The sequence below is a fragment of the Callorhinchus milii genome, unplaced genomic scaffold, assembly GCF_018977255.1.
Source record: "Callorhinchus milii isolate IMCB2004 unplaced genomic scaffold, IMCB_Cmil_1.0 Scaffold12, whole genome shotgun sequence".
NCBI lineage: Eukaryota > Metazoa > Chordata > Chondrichthyes > Chimaeriformes > Callorhinchidae > Callorhinchus > Callorhinchus milii.
This window is the reverse complement of record NW_024704753.1, coordinates 7,932,058-7,952,656: the sequence shown is the minus strand read 5'-3', so window position 1 is coordinate 7,952,656 and position 20,599 is coordinate 7,932,058. Positions and strand designations below refer to the sequence as shown.

The following is a 20,599-nucleotide window of genomic DNA, read 5'->3' as shown; positions in this document are numbered from 1 at the left end:
GGTAGATTTGAGCCGAAAAACCTTGAAACCAACCATGCTTCTCAAAAGTCTGAACTGATGCAGAACTGGTATAGGCGGGCAACACTTATGTGTAACTTCACCATAACTTTTCTAGCTTAGGAAAGAAAGTATGAAGCAACTGATCTATCCTTTCTTATCGCTAGAATATGTTATGTTCGTTAAAGTTTAAATGGAAACATAGATTTTGCCCATATTAAGTCATCAAAGACTGGCACTATTACATTTTATTCTAGTGCATTCTATGATATGGAAATAAGTGTAATTGAAGATTACTTCTTCTATTATTTAGTGAAGGCTCACCAAACTTGAAAAAAAATTACAAAATCAAGATAATCCATTTCTCAAGTCACAGTGTAACTATAGGAATTTTTCTATACTATCATTTTAGAGAAAGGATTTTGCCATGTGAATTTTATAGACTTTTACATTCTTGATAATAGGCTTAATGGTCCTGTATGCAAGCCATCTAAAGTTCAAAACAGGGTAATGGGACAAATTTTTATGTAAATGTTCCTGTCATTGGAGCACAAGTATGAACAAGAAAGAAGATCATTAAGACCATTGCTCGCAACAGATGGTGCAAGAATTTAGTCTTTGACTCTTCCCACCTCATTTAATCTATTAAGGGAGGTGAATAATCACAGGAAGATTTTCCAAGATAAATCTCTATTTTCGTCCGCTGAGCATCTATGGTTACTACTCCATGGTGCCAATTAACATTACAGTCTACATTATTCATCCCTGACTGGTTGCATTCTGCAGAACACATGCCCATCAAATCTCCATTGAAAAATAATTGTATAAAATACATTATGAAATAAAATGGTGAGCATTTGCATAGTATGTATTTTGATATTACAAATGTACCTGTGGGTACTTACAAAACTGTACATAATGCAGATGATAAAATTCCCCTTCAATTTTCTGAACTTATTCAAAGGCGTCTCCAATGAATGCCTTTGGAAATAAACATCAAATTCTTTACTGGTTGATGATTTGTTGATGTTGAGGAAAACCTATCCAAAGAAAATTAGAGCAAAAACATGGAAAACAACTAAGTTGCAGTCAGTCAGCTGAGATGTTCAACTGAGGTTCAGTCTTTCTGTTCAGGAGGACATTAAAGATCTAAAACAGAACAGTTTCTCCCAATGTTCAGAAACAACCAACCCCCAAGATAATTTTGGTCATGGCTTCATGGTTGTTTGTAAGACATTGCTGTGCATGAATTAGCTTCCACTTTCACCTACAAAATACATCATCACTACACTTTACAGTGAAGCACTTTGAGATGTCCACCTAAATATATCAAATGTTAGCATTATTATTAATAACAAAAATCCTAAGGAACACACTGAAATTCTTGAGAGTAATGATGTACCCCAATTGATTGTATGAAACAAATAATGCCAATACAATTTACAAACATATGTTGTGATTTTTTAAAGGTTTTTTTTTGATTTCTACAATCTACTTTGATCTCAATGATTAATATTCATTAATACCATAGTGCTAATTAGGGGAGATAGTCTAAATATTCACAGAAAACCAAGATCATTCATTGATTGAATTACACTTCTGGCTGAGGGCAATGGGAATTGTCTGATGACATTTTAGAACAAATTTTCAACATTTTGTAATTACAGAAGCTTGAAAGATATGACTAATTCTTTAATACCATCACTTGTATCCTTTAAAAAATTATATACAATCACAGAAAACTGAACTAGGTTTTTCTCAACTTTTATTCTGTGTAATATTTCTAAAGTAGAAAAATATCAAAAACCTGAGCTGTCTGTGTTGCTAATTTCTCTTAAATATACAAGGGCAAGAATGGAAAGTATCACAAGTACAAAGACACTGAAAGTTATACCTGTTCTGCAATACATATTACACAACACTGTTCTAATGGGAAAAAAATAATAATCCACTTTTAAAAAGTGAAGCAATATTGACTACCTAAATACTTAATAAGTAAAAAGATGTCCTCATCTACTCCTGAAGGCACTGACTCATGCTGGCAGATTGTTCCATGAAGTGAATATCCAATAAAGGATTTCAAGTCATGAAACTAGAGAGTAAACCTATTTTGTCACAGTAGTCATTACAGCCAAGTGCACTTTGCAGCAGTGGTGACTTGATAACAACCAAGCAACAATTTGTTTTTTTTCCTCTCCCTAGTTCAAGGACACTAAAGTTGTAGCATCACGGCTGCAGCTTTGGCTGAAGTCAGATACAGGCAAGGAATTAAACCTGTAACCTTCTGCTCTGTAATCCTTGACCAAAATTACTGTCATCAGATATTCATAGGAAGTTGAATGTAACAAAAAAAGGTATTTGACTTAAGAAGCCTTTCCTTGTACATATCATTTATAATCCATCTTATTACAGATTCTACCGCTTTAATCATCTGAAGGAAAGCTCTACAAAATTTCACACTAGCAGACTACACCCCCTACCACTACCATGGTTAATAATGAGAAAAGCTTCACAATGTCTGCACTTAAATATTTTTCAGTATTCAAATATGGCCAGTTTCCTGAACTGCTTCCCAGTTATTACATAGAGCATGTATTCCATGCAGTATTCAATCGTCATTGGGTAGACTTATTTATACAACCTTTCATCTATTCCTGAGCAGATATTATTCAATTTTTAATTTTTTTTGAAGGCATCAGCTTTTTCCAGGCATCGGTTTCAAATATTGATTAAAAGGAGAAATAATTTGTATTTTTACAGCACCTTATCACATCAAAACATCTCAAAAGCACTTCACAGATGATTCTCGGCAAAAATAGCCCTGGAAAGGTCCCACAAACTATTATCTATTACCCTCTGCATTTACTCTCCTCCACAGCACCCTCTCCACCACACTCGATGCCCTTGACACCCTCACCTCCCAAACTCCCTTCTATTCCCGATCCTCACCCCGGTTCACCAGCCGCCTCCGCTCGCTTAAGGGCCAGGTGCAGGCTGCCGAATGCACTTGGCTCAAATTCGGCCTAACGGTCCACCGGCATATCTGGCTGGACCTCATCAAAACCTACCGCTCCGCTCTCACCTCGGCCAAATCGTCCTTCTACTTAAGTATGGAGGCGAAGGGCAACCCCAGGCTCCTGTTCTCCACCATCAACCGGCTCCTCCGCCCTCCCCGCCACACTTCGCAAATTCTTTCCTCCGACTCCCACTGCAAGGAAATGCTGGACTTCCTCAAGTCCAAAATCAAGGGAATCCGCTCAGCTACCAGTGCTCTCCCAACTTCCACCCCCTCCCTACCCCCCGCCCACACTCCGACCACTATCCATCCCTCCTTCCACACCTTTGAACCTGTCATCCCTTCGTCTGTCATCACCACCATATCCTCCATGAAGCTCACCACCTGCTCCCTGGACCCCATCCCCACCCCTCTCCTTAAATCCCAGCTCCACCTCCTTGTCCCACTACTCGCCAACATCGTCAAACTCTCCCTGTCATCTGGCACTATTCCTTCCCCCCTCAAAACAGCCACTATCACCCCCACCTTGAAGAAACCTTCCCTTGACCCATCACAGCTATCCAGCTACCGGCCCATCTCAAATCTCCCCTTCCTATCCAAGGTCCTTGAGAGAGCCGTTGCCTCCCAGCTTCGCTCTTTCCTCTCCTCTCACTCCCTCCATGAGCCCCTCCAATCGGGTTTCTGTGCTGCCCACAGCACAGAAATTGCTCTGGTCAAGGTCACAAATGACATCTTGACCATGGATGACCAGAACTCCCTCTGTCTCCTCGTCCTCTCCGCCGCCTTTGATACTGTGGACCACTCAATCCTCCTCCACCGCCTCTCCTCCCACCTCAACCTTCAAGGCTCTGTCCTTGACTGGTTCAGGTCCTTCCTTTCACACCGCCTCCACTTCGTCTCTGCAAACAGCTTTTCCTCCAGCCCCCGCACCATCTTGTGCGGCGTTCCTCAAGGCTCTGTCCTCGGTCCCCTCCTCTTCACCCTCTACATGCTCCCCCTTGGTGACATCATCCGCAGATATGGGGTAAATTTCCACATGTATGCGGATGACACCCAACTCTACCTCTCTGCCTCCACCCTCAATTCCAGGACTATTGGCGTCCTGACCAACTGCCTGTCCGAAATAAAGTCCTGGACAAGGGACAACTTTCTCCAACTCAACGTCAGCAAGACCGAGGCCCTCCTGATTGGCTCACACCAGCGCCTCCGTACCTCAGGCGCTGGCAGCATCAGCCTCCACGGCTACACACTCAACCTCACTAAGCCAGTCAGGAACCCGGGTGTCTTGTTTAACTCTGAACTGTCCTTTCTTCCCCACATCCGCGCCATGACCGGCACTGCCTACCACCAACTCAGCAACATTGCCAGACTCCGCCACTGCCTCACCCCTCAGGCTACCGAAACCCTCACCCACACATTCGTCATATCAAGGCTCAATTACGGAAACTCCCTCCACATCGGCCTTCCCAACTCTTCCCTTCACAAGCTGCAGATCATCCAAAACTCTGCAGCTTGTGTACTCTCGCGCATCAGGCTCCGTGACCCCATCACTCCCACCCTCGCCCGACTCCACTGGCTCCCCATCCCTCAGAGGATCGAATTCCAGATCCTCATCCTCACTTTCAAGGTCATCCATGGCCTTGCCCCTCCTACCTCTTTGACCTGCTGACTCTCTACCAACCTGCCTGCTCTCTCCATTCAGCGGGATCTGGCCTGCTCCATGTCTCCCACCCGACCTGCCCTACTATCGGTGGGCGGTCTTTCAGCCTCTCTGCCCCCACACTCTGGAACTCCATCCCACAGTCCCTTCGCCTCGCTTCCTCCCTTGCCCCCTTCAAGGCCAGTCTCAAGACCTTCCTCTTCGAGCGTGCCTTCAGTCACCTTCCCACCTCTCTGCTTTCCCTCACCCCTACCCCACCCCTCCCCCATGCTCAGGTCCTGACCCCTGACTGTCCCAGCACCTTGGGACTTCTTCCCGATGTGAAAGGTGATCCATAAATGTAATTTTGTTGTTGTTGTTGATGAGGTGAATGACCAATTAATCTGGAAGATTCTTGGCCAAGATTGCTCCTTCAGGAGATAGAATTAATCTAAACGTATCTCCCTTGTATTTGTGTCCTTTAGTTTGGCTCTCAGCATTCAGTTTAGGCCTACTTTATAGCCTGATTATCCATGTCATTCAACATGTTAAACCTGGATATGCTTGCCTCAGATTTATTTTCTCCAATATTAATAAGTTTGGTTCTGTGAGGATTTCTTTATAAACTGGAGTATAAGAATTACCCTTGTTACTCTTGCTTATGGATACATACTCCAACATAAAGCATTTATCAGCCTTCAAAAAAGCAGAAAGGGTAAATGACAATCACTGATTACCTCATGGAATCTGGCAGGGCCTGGTTGTTGCAATGGGAATGATTTTGAGTTAAAATTACCATTTAGTCAGTGCAAGAATAATGGTAGCCATCTTTATAACATGAAAGAGCACAAATAAATTAACTAAACACACTGTAGTTTGGAAATCAGGCTTTATAATAATAATCCTGCCATTTGATATTGCGCCTTATCATGTCTTCAAGATGTCTCAAAGCACTTCACAGAATATACTGTAAAGTGAAACAAAAACAGAAGTCGCTGGGAACACTCAGCAGGTCAGCCAACATCCATGGAGAAAGGAAAAGTGAGTCAATGTTTTGGGTCCATGACCCTTCGTCTGACGGGTTCCCAGCGACTTCTGTTCTTGTTTCAGATTGCCAGCATCTGCAGTATTTTGCATTTTGGTTATACTGTAAAGTGAATTGACTGTATATTTTGTCGATGAAACACGGCAGCTAATTATGCACAGCGGTGTCCTACAAATAGTCGTGGATTGAAGTGACCAATTTTTTTTCTGAAGAAATTATTAGTCCCGAAAAGTGATCCACCAATTGACTAACAACCTGGTTTCTACTTACTGCTAGGTAAACAGACGTGTGTGGAGGAAGGAAATTTTAGCAGATTTTTAGTAATCTAAAAATGCAATATAATCAGCACATTACAATATTATAGATTTGTAAAAGGTGCATCTTAAAAGGTTTTTCATAAAGATTTCTTAAAAGGGCATGTGAGAAATCAAGTCCAGAGACNAAAAAAACGTGGATGACGATTTCAGCTGTGTTGGGGTTTTGTTGGGTTTAATTGTGTTAGGAATGTTGGTGGGCAATGTAACACATAATTCAGCTGTAAATGCTGCAACTCATCAATCAGCGGCATTTTGTTACATCTTATTAAGAAGAAAAACAGGGCATTGGGATGTGGTGTTACAGAACGTAGTGCTCGAACATGATGATAGAATGTCTGTTCCCCCGATCTCACATAACTTCAAGTCCAAGCCTTGACAACTTGAAAATATGTTAAATTGAGGCTGATAACTTTCTCAAGGGAAAATTAGACGTGATCACTCTTGCATTTTTCTAAATGGCCAGCTTAAGAGGATCATCAAATCATCTACCTAATGTTAGGCATGGAATGGTGGAGTCAACTTGAAATACAGATTAAATGATGCTTCTTGATTGTGACTTCTGTTTTAAAACTCATTGAAATTGTTGAAAAATTACTTGCCGTAACATTCATTAGTTCATTAGTCTGACTGAAAAACAAAGCTTTCTAATGAAAGGTCATCGACCTGAAACGTTAACTCACTTTCCTCTCTCCATCGTAGCTGAATGTTCCCAGCAACTTCCGTTTTTTATTGTATACTTGAAAACCAATGACGTTATTTCACGAATTGTCAAAAACTTCATTCAACATCACCTGTTGTGGAGCTATCACCAACTCTAGCTTTAAAACAATTGAACGTGCCATTGTAAGTTTGAAACATATTTTCTATCAAAGAGAGTTAACAATGCTAGTTTGTAATTTGAACAAACTGTATTCCAATGGAAAAATATACAAATGGCGTGATTAATTTAAACAAAAGAATTAAAATTAAAATGATCATCATTACTTCATTCATGATGTTTCACAGTTCCTAAAATGTTACAGTAGTATTCTTAACACTGTCAGAATGAGATCAGACAGTTCTAAGAAAACTTTGAGACACATGGTGTTTTGTTGTATGTGCAGCGGATTCAAGATAAAGGGCATGCCTGGAGGCAAAAATCTGTGCAAGCACATCAGCTGGGCTTGCATTTTTCCTATTTGTTGTGCGGGATTTTGTGCTAACATTTGGCATATTTATAAATGTACCAACCAGTCAGTGTATGTCTTTATGCTACTGCTTGATGGTGTTCCAGTTATTTGATCAGCGTACAAACAAAGCTATCCTATAGAGCACAAAGCTATCCTGCTGAGAACAAATTTGGTGCATGCTACTATATCACTTCTGGAGTTAAGCAAACAGAAAGTGATCCTACAAAAAACGGTGGATAAAGTGAACCGTCCTGTGTGGTACTTAGTCATACAGACATAGTTCTTAATTCAGGCCTTCCTCGTTGTTAAGTTGATACAGTACACCAACGCAAAGGAATGTAAAACAGTCAAACTTCCTATTCTTTATCTTAGCTTCCTCCATCCCCCCACCACCACCAGGATATCCACATTTCCCTCCAAAATATCTGCTCCCTCTCCAATAAAGCCCTTACTAACCATGATCTCATCTTGGATGAGCATATCGATATTCTTGGGCTTAAGGAAACCTGGCTCTCCCCGGTGACCCCGTCCTCCTCGTTGATGCCTCTCCTCCTAGCTACACCTTTCACCACAACCCCCTCCTCAACCAACATGGCGACGGAGTGGCCCTCATCTCCCAAGCTTCCCTTGGTCTATCCCCCTATTCCTCTGGCTGTTTCTCTTCCTTTGTGCACCTCACCCTCTACCATTCCTCCTCTCTTTCCCTCAAAATTCTGCTAGTTTACTGCCCCCCCAAAATCTCCTGGCTCCTTCCTCACTGATATCTCCTCGCCCTCTCATCCCTGTCGCTCTGCATTGAACACCAGCTCATAATGGATGATTTCAACCCCCACCTTAACTCCCCTTGCACCACCTCCTTGGATTTCACTGCCTCCTCTCCTCCCTAAACCTCACCGTCCACATCAACTTGGCAACCCACAACCGTGGCCACCCCCTCAACCTTGTCATCACACATGGCCTTGACATTTCCGACCTGTCCATCTTGGACCATTTCCTCATCTCCCTCTGCTCCCACCTCCCTCTCCCCTCTTCCAATCCCTCCACCATTTCTTTGTCTCCCCTGGAAAAAGCCTCTCCCTGAGTCCTTCACAAATGCCCTCTCTTCCTCGGACTTCCTCTCCCTCTGGCCATCCACCCGCAGTGATCCTGATGCAGCCGTCAAGCTGCTGAATCACTGTCTCTCCACAACCTTTAATTCCCTGGTTCCACTGAAATCCAAGTCTGTTTCCAAACCCACCCACTCCCCCTGGTACAACAGTCATCTCTGCTCACTCAAAACACAAACCTGAATGCTTGAGCGCAGATGGCAGAAATCCGGCCTCATGATTCACCACCAGCTGTGGCTCGAGCACCTCCGCACCTACTGCCTCTCACAGACCAAAAGTGACTTTTACTCCAAAGTCATCCTGGAGGCAAACAACAATTCAAGGTGCTGTTTGCCACCATCCATCTCCTCCTCCATCGTGCACCCCCTCAAGCCCCCTCTATCCTCACATCAAACACCAAGTGCGAAGAGGTCCTAGACTTCTTCGCCTCAAAGATTGAAAACATTCGCTTGGCTGCATTGTCCTCCCGCCCATGATACCTTCCACCCCACCCAGACCATCCACACCGCCTTCTCCCTCCACCATGGCTCCTGCCACTCCCCACTCCTTACACTCCTTTGCCCACATTTCTCCCTCCTCCCTCTTAACCACAATCACCCACATGAAGTTCCCCACCTACTGCCTCGACCCTCTCCCAACCCAGCTGCTGGTCACTCAACTTACCCTCCTCTCCCCCCTGCTGACTGACACAATCACCTAGTCTCTCTCCTCAGGCTGTGTTCCATTCCCCCTGAAAACCTCTGTTATCACACCCCTCCTCAATAAACTCACCCTCAATCCCTTTAATCTCTCACACTAGCGTCCCATTTCCAACCTACCCTTCCTTGCTAAAGTCCTGGAATGTATTGTTGCAGGTCAGCTTCGGTCACACCTCTCCCTCCACTCCCCTCTCAAGCCCCCGCAGTCTGGTTTTTGCCCTGCCCACAGCACAGACAGCGCTTGTCAAAGTCACACAGGACGTCCTCTCTATCTGTGACCAGGGCTCCCTCTGCCTCCTCATCCTACTGGATCTCTCTGCCATAGTCGATCACGCCATCCTCCTCCACTGCCTCTCCTCCCTCATCCACCTTAGTGAGACAGCACACGCATGGTTCGAGTCCTACTTAACCAACCACCTCCACTTCATCTTGGTAAATGGTTTCTCCTCCCGCCCCCACCCAGTTACCTGCGAGGTACCCCAGGGCTCCATCCTTGGCCCCCTTCTTTTCCTTATCTATATGCTCCCTCTGGGCGATGTCATCCACAGACACGGGGTAAACTTCCACATGCAGATGACACACAAATCTACTTTGCCTCTTTCAATACTAACTCCAGGTCCGCCGATGTCCTATCAGCTTGTCTGTCAGACATCAGGGCCTGGATGAGTCCAAACTTCCTGCAGCTGAATGTGGACCCGCCAGAAAACCTTCCTTTTCGACCATGCTTAAGGTCACCTCCCCCCACACCCCCAACCCCCGGATCGGAGTCAGGCTCCGCCACTGTTAAGCGCTCTGAGACCCTACCCTATGTGGCGGGCGCTAAATAAGTGCAAGTTGTTGTTGTTGATCACTAACCAGGGGTTTCTGCTGTAAAGTGCAAGAGTATGGCAGTCAAGATCAGTTCTCGCAGTTGAACAGCATCCCAACACTAACTGTTCGGAGTCACACAAAGACAATGGCCGCTAAGGCAATGTGCCAGAGGGCTCCCAGCATACATTGATCTGCAATCCAACATCACATTAAATCTGAGTTCTGGTCAGAGGGGAACAAATTGGGACGGGAAAAGAAATTCTCTTCATGCTCGGCAATGAAAATAATAAAACGTTTAAAAATCTAAGCATAGCCACAAGTTTCAGAACTACAATATCAATACCTTTAATTAAATGGGAAGTAACAATTTTCTCACTTCAAGAATGTTTCCTTTCACAGGTTTCAAAAATAGGTTTAATGGGGACATTAGACCAAGCAGAAATATTTTATATAAACACTATATTTTATATTTAGCTTTATTCACAATGGTTCACTGTTCACGTAAAGCACTGCTAATACAGTATAATATATCATTTACTGTACATTTTGAATCTCTGTAGTTTTCATACGAGGATTTGTGTTTATCATCCTAAATGTTGACTTGTATTTCTCACATGAAATATTAATTTCTACACCGAAATTAGAATTCTTACATTTCAGCAACAATATTTTTGAGCAACAACCCTATATGTTATTCCCACAACCTTATATGTTACTTCTGATGAACTTCCAAGTTGAGATCGACTTTCAACTCTGTTGCAGAGCTAAATCACATGTTTTTATAATGATTATAATGAACAGGAATACACGCATTCATAACATCCAGGCTTGACTATGCAAATTCACGCTTGTCGGCCTCCCCAACTCCTCCCTCCATAGGCTGCAGATCATCGAGAACTCTGCAACCCATGTCCTCTCCCACACCAGGCTTCGTGACCCTATCAGCCCCAACCTCACCTGACTCCATTGGCTTCCCATCATTCAGAGGATACAGTTCAAGATCTTGGTCCTCACCTTCAAAGCCTCCATGACCTTGCTCCTCCCTACCTCTGCAACCTCCTAACTCCGGCCTGCTTCAAGTCCCCCACCTCGCCCGCCCCACCATTGGCGGGAGGCCTTCTGCCACACTGCCCCCACCCTCTGGAATTCCATCCTGCAGTCACTTCGCCTCGCCCCCTCCCTCGCCTCCTTCAAGAACCATCTCAAGACCCTCCTCTTCAACCGTGCTTTCAATCACCCTGCTTCCCCCCCTTGCCCTGCACCCTTCCCAATCCCGACCCCCCCCCCAGCTTGGGTCCGAAACTCTGACTGTCCAGCACCTTGGGATGTCCTCCCGATGTGAAAGGCGCTATACAAATGTAATTTTGTTGTTGTTGTTTCAGTAAACAGTATGAGCCAAAGCTGCTTCTGAAGAAGGAGCCCTGCAAAGTACCTAGGGGCATTAGTTTAAATGCATTAGTTAGGGCTGAACAAAGTACAATATTGATTCCTTAATGGTAACAAATACACATAGGTATGATCACAAATTTGTTTCCAATAGATTTTTTTAAATGTAAACAACATAAACTGGTGTCCGGCCAAAGCTAGAAAAAAAGAAATAATTGCAAAATGCATAATTATGTAATAAGCAAAAAGGATTGTAAATTGAGGGGCCTAGGATTGAAGTAGAAACCAACGAGGTAAATAGCATCAGGAAGGCTGTTTGCTTTTTTTGAGTCTGAGGGAGTCAAATAGTCTAAGGGCAAATCTAATTCTCCAGATGTGACAGTGATGAAAAGGATTCCTATCAAATCTCAACCAGCCATCAGACTTAGACCCAAGATTTGCCTGTGGGATGTCCAGGTAACATCCAGATGAATAATTCTAGGTCGGATCAAGAGGTCAGACAGCTAAATATGTAATATTTCACTGTTAAAGGGTTTGAATCAGACCCAAGGCTGTGGTAAAAGGGACACATTCTATGAGGCCATGATACAGCCCATTTTGATTCCTCAATTAAAATTTTAAGATCGTGGTCATGAGACGTAAGAGTCTCCATCTAAATATTATGATCAAACTATTCAATTAAAGTTCAATTAAAGGTCAGAATTTAACAACACCTTGCATTTATACAGCACAATTTACACGAAGAAACGCCTCAAAGTGCTTAGTGGATAATGTCAGGAGGGACATGAATTCATTTGCAGTGACATTTTAACATCTTTGGAAGCAGTAAATGTCTTGGTAGAATGAGTTGGTAATTTATGTTTGCTACTTTTAGAGCCTTTTGACAAAAACACACCTTTGTTCACCGGGCTTTTGTTATATGCTCTTTCACCAGTATCATCAACCTTCAAGTTACCTTGCCTACAAAATACACAGACACTACACTTTACCAGACATCCTGTGAAGCACTATGAGATGCTTTCTTGATGTGAAAGGTGCTACTATATCAAATGCAAGGATTTTTATTAATATTGTCATCATTACAAATTAGTGTAACTGATGAAGCATTGATGAGTGATACCATAGATTGGTAGGATAGATTCAACACCCCTTCTCCAAACTTCCAGATCCCAACACCATGCTACACCGAAACACAAACTCTTATCTGTTTCTGTCACATCTGGTTTGGTGACAATCATAATTTCACTCCAAATAGGTAGAGAGGTAATCCTACCTACTGTGTGTGGTACAGAAATGCAATGCAAATTTTTTTTTAGGGATCTTTTGTGGAGTTCTGTAGCTCAGTGGTTAGAGCACTCGCCTTGCAAGCAAGATACCTGGGTTCAATTCCAGGCAGGGCGAAACCTTGGGCACGTTTCCTTACTCCACACACCTAATAATAATCCCTCAAAAACAAAACAATAATAAATTGGTCATTTTCAATCCACAACTGTTTGTGGGACGCTGCTGTGCACAATTGGCTGCCGCGTTTCGCCCACAAATATACGGTCAATTTACTTTACAGTCTATTCTGTGAAGCGCTTTGAGACGTCGAGAAGACGTGAAAAGCGCTATATCAAATGCAAAAAAGATTATTATTATTCTTTCCTACTGTCACTTTCCCTTGAATGTTTTTCTTCCCCTTTATGTTCTCCTCCTCTTTGGGGAGGCAGAGCAAAACCTGCACCAAAATCATATCTGTGCTTTGTCAGATAATCACTGGTGAAATTCTTCTGCTATAATTAATGATGCAGAACAGTGGAACCAAATCTACTATTTACTTAATTTTAAAGGAGCAAATTGGAGGAGAAAAATAATCCTTGTCACTTTGGGAACTAGAAAGGAGGATCTATGCAAACTGAAGATCATAACTTAAAAATAACTAAATTAATCTATAATTAATAATAATAATAATCCTTGCATTTGATACTTAGTTGCAAACTCACCTCTCCTTTTTCTTAAGCATTATTTGAAGCGTGTGAATGGGTATCAAACCTGCTCACAGGTTTCCACCAAAGGTACTAGGTAACTGGATCTTAATAGCTCTTCCAGCCTTTTTTCCATGTAGGGACATTTTTTGTTATGGAACGAAAACATGAATCCACCTACACAACACTGTCATGATGGCAGAGTCTGTGGGGAACCTGAATAATTTTCATTTTAATTGTTATCACTAGCAAAGACACAAGAACACAATTTTTTGGACAAGAGTTCATTATTAAATCATCTGGAAAAAATTTTAAGCAAATATTTTTCATGAGTTGTAAATTAAAAAGTGTCTACTGATCCAGTCTTAACCTTGATGACTTAAGCATACATTGAGTTAAATGACTTTTATCTTCGAAATTATATGGCCTAATTAATTTTACTGTGCTGCATTTAGATTTAACTGTATTGAAATTAGAATAAAAAATTAACATTCTAGGTTGTGATGACCAAAAATCTATACACCTCCACTAAAATTGTATTCATGCATTGGGAAAAAAATACTAAAAGCTTTTTTTTAAAAAAAACATTTTACCTTTATCACTTGACGTTCTTATGAAAGTAAAATTCCCTTTGTTTATCATGGAAAATCTGAAAAAGATCTGGTATCATCAGAGTCCTGTAGCTCAGTGGTGAGAGCACTTGGCTCGCAAGCGAAAGACCTGGATTTGATTCCTGGTAGGGTGAAAAGTTGGGCAAGTTTCCTTATGCACCCGCCTGTTTACCTAGCAGTAAGTAGGAACCCTGTTATTCGTCGAGTGGCAGATCGCTTTTATGTGGGTAATAATTCCTTCAAAAAAATAATAATAAATTGGTCACTTCAATCCACGACTGGTTGTGGGATATTGCGGTGCGCAATTGACTGCCCACAAAATACATAGTCAATTCACTTTACAGTATATTCTGTGAAGTGCTTTGAGATGTCTTGAAGACGTGATAAGGTGCTACGTCAAATGTAAGGATTATTATTATTATCTTTACTGGTAAAAAAAAACAATGGTGGTTCTAATAGCAGTAATCTCTGTGAAATCGGTCTAATCCCAGGTGACACAGTGACTGACAGCTGTGAGTGCAATTAGAAAAGAAATGATTTCAATTCAACAAACTTTCTATTTATCATTCATTTTGAAATCTATTTTATGTGAGATTGCCAGGTTTGGGGCCCAAATGCACAAGAGCTGAGTTGAAACTGCACCAGTCAGTCAAAGAAAAATCTTGTCCCCATTCTTTTTAGTGATTAATCCTCATCTCTAGATCTTTCCATCCAGAAAACTCAAGAACGACACAATCTGCCCTCAAGCTGCTAAACAACTTTACTGTCAGCAAATACTGGGTGCAAAGGCATAGAAGGAGCTTTTTCAGCCTTCAAGATCCTCCCTCTGTTTAGAAATGTTACAGAACAAGAGATATTTTTTTCATCAGAGGTAGCATTGCGGCAATTTACCCACATTTTACCACTTCATAGTGAAGTACAGAAACAGAGTGTACCTCTGCAATTGAATTAACATTGTATCATCAAAAAGCTCCCAAAATCCATCACACGTTAATGCTCATAATATACTGTGTCAATCATGATATATGACAGACATTTTGTACACTTATTTGGTTGAGATTGGATGAAAAAACATTGTTTTTTATTACTATCTAAAATATTGTACACACTCCCCTTCCTATAGGGTATTGAAATAAATAATTATTTTTGAAGAAAAATGTAGAATTGCATTATTTTAACATTCTTTCCTGCGCAGATCAATAAATTAAGATTAGGATTCATAACCTAATCACAAAAGACCGATTATAACATCATTTGAATGAATTCTCCTATTGTTAAAATAACAGAAAGCAATATCATGCTCATTTTACATTTGACAAAGAACTCTTAAGATATACAGCCTGTAAGACAGTTTTATTCCTCCCTTTACTCTTCCAATCCTCAAAGCTGCACTATATGAAAGTTAAATTTCTTGAGTTGAAGTAACCTGGACAAGTAGCCATTTTTCATGTGATAGTCAGGACATTTAATATCAATGAAGCAATGAACCACTTAAGCTATTGCAGCCAAGTAATCCTTTCCTCACATAATGTCCACACATACACACAAATATTGTAGTTTTAGTGGGAGTCACTGGATGCTAAACATCCCTTTATTGCACAATTCCCTCCCCACCCCCCCACCCCCCCAGCTGACCTGGGGATGCAACATCCAACAACATCCCCCTCTCACAGGATAAAAAATAACTAACTGTGATGGCAATTTGAGCTACCTGATCTGCATGGCTCAGTGTCACACTTTGCTATACGTGGAATAGTAAAAACAGATTCCTAATGCATGATTCTCACAATCAGTTGATAAACTCCGACAATCATTACCAACAGTCTTCATTGAATGACAGCTGGCACCTTGATCCCATTTTATAACATACATAACAATGAATTAAAAGGATTCCTGTTCTAGGAACAAATGTTTGTTGAGGATAAAGACACTTGTTCTCAAGTGACATTTGGATTTATCAGATATTTTTAGCAGTTACTGCTGGCCGTTGTGATAGTTGTATTACAAAAATGTACACTATCACCTCTAACTGCTCCATTAATTTCTATATCTATTCCCATTTCTTGTTCTCTATTTTATCAAAAATTAGGGGAGTAAATCTTGCTCAAAGAAATTCTTCAATGTTAGCAGCTAGAAGCCCGGTCTGCATCTGCCTCCCTGCAACCTCACTATCCGGTGCTCAGCAAACAGTCCACCCAAAACAGTGAAATTTGGTCACTGAGAACAGACCAGTTTGAATTTCAGTCAAGGTATTGCAGTTCAGCATTGTATCAGATTGTACTCATATATCTTTTGGTTGACACTTCCTGCAAACCACTATATCGGAATATGAAAACATCTTGCCTGACCAAAATTTCACTAATCTGCAAACTATAATAATCCTTGCATTTAATATAGCACCTATAATGTCAAAATGCCTCAAAGTATTTTACAGGGAATTGCCTTCAAGTAAAGTGCCAGAATTTCTTGGGCAGGGAGAAACCCTCGGGCAAGTTTCCTTACTCCACTCGCCTGTTTGCATAGCAGTAAGTAGGAACCCAGTTGTTTGCACTGCGTGGAGGGCGCTATACAAGTGCAAGTTGTTGTTTTTTTAAAAAAAATTGGAACTTGGTCACTCAATTCACGACTGTTTGTGGAATGGAATAACGAGTCAAATTTCAAAGTAATTAAATGCCTGATATTTGTGATGTTTCAGGATGATAAGCAAATGAAGTTTTTTATTATGATCTATCTTACAACGCTAAATACAGGTACACCTTCTTTTGATTGCAATAATGAACTTCAAAATCCCCTCTGCATTCGTTTTCTATTTGATAGACTCGATCATCATTAAAATATGCAACACCATAATTTCATGTTTGCTGAGGAAAAATGAACAGGTTATTCTACTCAATAAAATGACCAATTTCCCCCTTCTCTGTTGTAAATCGATGTCAAAATACGTAAACTACAGTATTCCATGTCTCTTATTAGCTATCGGGTGTTTATTTTGAACTACTCAGTGCCTCGAAATGTATAGCTATACAAAGCCACTCTGAATGAAGCCGAGAACCTGAGCCGATATGTGCGGCCGCATTTTCCGCGGAATCCGCAACAAACCGCCTCCTCCGTTACAAATGTAGTTTGTGGCGCGCGGGGCTCATGGCTGTTTACCTGACGTCACTGTGGGCGGGGCGGTCCAGACGCGCATGCGCGGTGCAAGCGGCAAATGGGCTTCACTCGGAAGCCGCGCTGTTGTAATTGTTTGTGTGGATTGTCTGTGTGTATCTCTCTGTATGTATTCATGAGTGTCTGTGTTTCTGTGTGTGTATGTGTCTCTCTCTTTGTTTGTGCCCGTGTGGGTGGGTGCCTCTCTGTTTCTGAGCGTGTGTCTCTCTTTGGGTGTATGTGCAGTGCTGGGCCCGGTAGCTTCGCTGCTGTCCCCACTCCCCCCCCAAAAAGGCCCCCCAGTTTTTTGTTAAAGAAGCAATTAGTATTTTTTGCAACAATCTAATATGTGTTATTTCCTCATGCTTAATATTCATCAGTAAAGTGAAAAATGTAGGTGGGCAGTAAAATGTATCTCAATAGCACCAATCAACTCCCCGCCCATTTTCTGCAAAATATGTCAAAAGTTACCCCGCAATTCTCCGCAACAATTTCAAATCTCCCCACAATATTTCCGCAGTTTTCTATTGTCCCAGCGGAGAACCGACTCCAGACCCTTGCATTGCAGCGCAGCGTTGAACCAATAGTTTTAGGCAACTCTCGATTACAAAAAAGGCTTCTGATACACTCATGGATGATGTTCCAGTATGTGGAAATAAAGACCTTCATATAAAGTGTTTTGTGGTAAAAAAGCACTAAAATATTACTTAGTTATTTTTCTTTATCCAGAAGTTTTTAGGGTGGATATTTTATATTCTGTTAGCTACTATTGTGCAAAAATATCTTATAAATCCAAATGTCACTTGAGAACAAAGGTCTTCATCCTCAACAACTTGTTTGTTACATACTGTAAAATATTCCCGTTTGGATAAAGCTATGCGTAAACTATTGAACGGGTATAAATCTGTGTTGGTAGTGGTATTAATTACGCATTCCCGCCACCATTATTTTTCGGAGTTTACTGAAATTGTGTTCTCGTTAGACCCAATAGATCGGTAAAACTGGTTTTGTTCTGGATTTTGTTGCTAGTCTTGAATCAAAAAAACACACCGTAAATTTTGCTGGCTCAGGCCGGGACCTTTTCTGGAGGGCAGTTAGCATCGGCTCTCTGCTCAGTAGATCTGAAAGAAGACAGTGGGGTATTGATCAGAACACTCGGGAGAGTAATGGAAGAGATAGACTGAGTGACTACCATTGCTTCAGAGCCATTCCCTACCCTATTTGATAAGTTTCAACACGAGTCCTGCGGGCGTGATTTGCTTCGGGGATGACTGCCGTGGACCCCAGTTGACAGTTGGGTTAACAAACCTGCTGCACCCTCCCGGCTTCACTGTGTGTGTGTGTGTGTGTGTGTCTGTGTGCACAATACACTGTATTCGTATATACATGATACACTTGCTCTCTCAATTAACGATAAGAAATTAAGGGGCGCAAAAAAAACCATCTGCGAAAAACACAATGAAACATACTGTTTCTGACCCATTCCCTTGTCTAATTTGACAACTTTTCTATGACACATGGACGGTTGTCACCCGGCGCGAGTCCCGGTGAACCTGAGACGACGGTTCGTTCGCCGCCGTTTCTGGCGATTCAAAAACTCAAAGCCGTCAATGTTGAAGTTTTTTTTAGTGCTTTCACCGATCTTTATATTCGAACACAAGCAAAAAAGGATGCGATCACACTCTCTCCGCTCAACATCACATCTCTTTCTGGCTCAAAGAGCGGGACACTCACCGGCATCGCTGACAGGCTCCGGAAGCAAGTGTGTGCGGGGAGGGGAGCGTTGCATGCTGGTCCTTTGTAGTTCTTTTCACTTACTCACTCGCGTCAGCAGTCAAGGCGAGATCTACAACTCCCTGCGGCCAGTGCGGCGGCAACGCGCACGTCGCTCAATGCAGCCAACAGTCCACACACCCCGCCCCCGCTACTGGCCGCTGTGAGTGGCTGCGGTTGAGGACAATGGGAGGCGGGGTCAGAGCGGATCTTGTGAAACGTGATTGGCTGAGGCGGTTGTTAGTCATGGGCCGCGCCGCGCGCGTGAGACGCTTCCTCTTCCCCCTCTCCCCCAAACATCGTAACCCTCCCCCCACATACCCACACCAACCCCCGCAAACACACCCCAAAACACGCACATCACAAACACCCCACACCCCAAAACTCCATCTCCCCCCCCCCCCCACCACACACACAAGCAAACTCCCTCGGACACGCACAAGCTCCACTCCCGCCCCCACTCCCCCTCACTCCCGCTCTCCCACTCCCCTTCACTCCTGCCCCCCCACACATCATCTGCCCCCACACACACATCTGCCCCCCCACACATCATCTGCCCCCCCCACACACATCATCTGCCCCCCCACACATCATCTGCCCCCCCACACACATCATCTGCCCCCACACACATCATCTGCCCCCCACACATCATCTGCCCCCCACACATCATCTGCCCCCACACACATCATCTGCCCCCACCACATCATCTGCCCCCCCACACATCATCTGCCCCCCACACACATCTGCCCCCCCACACATCATCTGCCCCCCCACACATCATCTGCCCCCCCACACACATCATCTGCCCCCACACACATCATCTGCCCCCACACATCATCTGCCCCCCCACACATCATCTGCCCCCCACACATCATCTGCCCCCCACACATCATCTGCCCCCCACACACATTTGCCCCCCACACACACATCATCTGCCCCCCCACCTATCATCTGCCCCCCTTCCATCATCTGCCCCCCCTCACTCCATCATCTGCCCCCCCACACACATCTGCCCCCCACACACACATCATCTGCCCCCCACACATCATCTGCCCCCCACACACATCATCTGCCCCCCCCACACACATCTGCCCCCCCCACACACATCATCTCCCCCCCCACCTATCATCTGCCCCCCCTTCCATCATCTGCCCCCCACACACATCTGCCACCCCCCACACATCATCTGCCCCCCACCACATCATCTGCCCCCCTCACTCCATCAACTGCCCCCCCCCACACATCATCTGCCCCCCACCACATCATCTGCCCCCCCACACATCATCTGCCCCCCCACACATCATCTGCCCCCCCTCACTCCATCAACTGCCCCCCACACATCATCTGCCCCCCCCCACACACATCATCTCCCCCCCACCTATCATCTGCCCCCTTCCATCATCTGCCCCCCCATCATCTGCTCCCCCACACATCATCTGCCCCCCCCACACACATCATCTGCCCCCCACCACATCATCTGCCCCCCCCCACACACATCATCTGCCACCCCCCACACATCATCTGCCCCCCCACACATCATCTGCCCCCCCCACACACATCATCTGCCCCCCCCCACACATCATCTGCCCCCCCCACACATCATCTGCCCCCCCACACATCATCTGCCCCCCCCCCACACATCATCTGCCCCCCCCACACATCATCTGCCCCCCCTCACTCCATCAACTGCCCCCCCCACACATCATCTGCCCCCCACCACATCATCTGCCCCCCCCACACATCATCTGCCCCCCCACACATCTGCCCCCCCCTCACTCCATCATCTGCCCCCCCCACACATCATCTGCCCCCCCCCCCACATCATCTGCCCCCCCCCCCCCCCCCACAATCATCTGCCCCCCCCCACAACATCATCTGCCCCCCCACATACTCCCTCCCTCCTCCCACACGCGTGCAC

The 20,599-nt window shown here is 43.9% G+C and overlaps 1 protein-coding gene across 2 annotated transcripts in view; it reads right to left on the bottom strand.

Moving 5' to 3' along the window:
• Positions 1 to 18,819, bottom strand: part of fhit (fragile histidine triad diadenosine triphosphatase) — a 539,096-nt gene extending 520,277 nt beyond the window's left edge. For both annotated transcript variants that reach the window (XM_007895159.2, XM_007895160.2), the window contains exons 1-2: positions 18,643 to 18,819; positions 17,959 to 18,029 (exon numbers count right to left, since the gene is read on the bottom strand). The gene's annotated coding sequence lies outside the window, so the exon portion shown is untranslated. The remainder of the gene's footprint in view (positions 1 to 17,958; positions 18,030 to 18,642) is intronic.
• Positions 18,820 to 20,599: the final 1,780 nt, after the last annotated feature.